Below are 1,206 nucleotides of genomic sequence, written 5' to 3' on the forward strand. Positions count from 1 at the left end.
TAAGCTGAAACAACTTTAAAAATAAAAAAACTTTCTGTATTCAGATGTATAAAATATATTTCTAATTCTTAGGTTCTAGAAAAATAAAATCAGTTTTTTATTATGATTTTGTTTGTTTGAAATTAGCTCATTTGTTACAAAAAATGTAAGTCAATTTCAATTTTACTTTTTCTCCTTTTGTAGCTACTGAGACCAGTGTTCAGATCTGAAAGGTAAGGAATTTGTAGCGTTGTTAAGGCTGTGACACTTCTATTTTTTAATGATTATTCTTTTAATTTCCCCTTTTACTTGTAGAATGCAACACACACAAAGAAAAACCTAGTTTAGCTAGTAGCACAGCCCATTGCATCAGAGCCATGATGGCTGCCCAGGGTACAAGTCCACCCTCCCTCCACTACCCAAATATGCGACTTCCCCTCCTCCTTGTCTTTTTTCTCCCACCCACCCTCCCTTCCTCAATAAATTAAGCTATTAATAATTTTTCTAACCAAACATCGGATATGTTTAATGAAATGTATTGGGAATGGATAGGAGTTAGTTCAAGACTGAAGACACATTATACTGGTCTTTTTCCTTGTTAAAGGATAATATCATATTAGTGTAATTCTAGCTGCTGTAACATATGGAAGAGAGTTTAAACATAATAGAAGGTTATTTCTTAATTATATAAGAGTTCAAATTATGTGTCCTGGTTGACAAAAATTGTTCATTTAAAGTTATAATTTATAGAACCAAACTAATTTCATGTTAGAACATTGTCCTCTCTTATGACATGGTTATCTGTATTTATTACATGGAAGAGTTTTACTTACGTATTTACTTGAATGTGCAGTTTTAGTAGATTATTTGTGTTTACTGTTAGAATACAACATATGTTTTGTTCTTAATTGTAAGAGAGACTAGGAATTATAGACTGGATATTTTCCTAAGAAAATAGGATTTTTTTATTTATGAAAAGATACTAATATCATCCGTAATATAGAATGTTTATCATCAAGTGTTTATGCAAAGACAATTTTCCATCTGTAGATTGCCCTCAAATGCCCGTACAATGAAAACAACCCAAAGGCCCCCCCAGTTACCACATAGAGGGTGCAGTCTACTATCTTAGTAATGAATGATTCAGATGTAATTCTAGTTATTTCAGATCTGCACCATCATTATATCTTGAATGTTGTGAATGTATAGTGCTTATTTCTCAGTTAA

The 1,206-nt window shown here is 31.6% G+C and overlaps 1 non-coding gene across 1 annotated transcript; it reads right to left on the reverse strand.

The window, feature by feature from the left end:
• Positions 1 to 110: 110 nt before the first annotated feature.
• Positions 111 to 230, reverse strand: LOC115870734. The gene has a single exon (XR_004046871.1). It is a non-coding gene; the product is annotated as a small nucleolar RNA SNORA61 (small nucleolar RNA).
• Positions 231 to 1,206: the final 976 nt, after the last annotated feature.

The sequence above is a fragment of the Echinops telfairi genome, unplaced genomic scaffold, assembly GCF_000313985.2.
Source record: "Echinops telfairi isolate 266 unplaced genomic scaffold, ASM31398v2 ScPeMD7_2;HRSCAF=8, whole genome shotgun sequence".
Taxonomy (NCBI): Eukaryota; Metazoa; Chordata; class Mammalia; order Afrosoricida; family Tenrecidae; genus Echinops; species Echinops telfairi.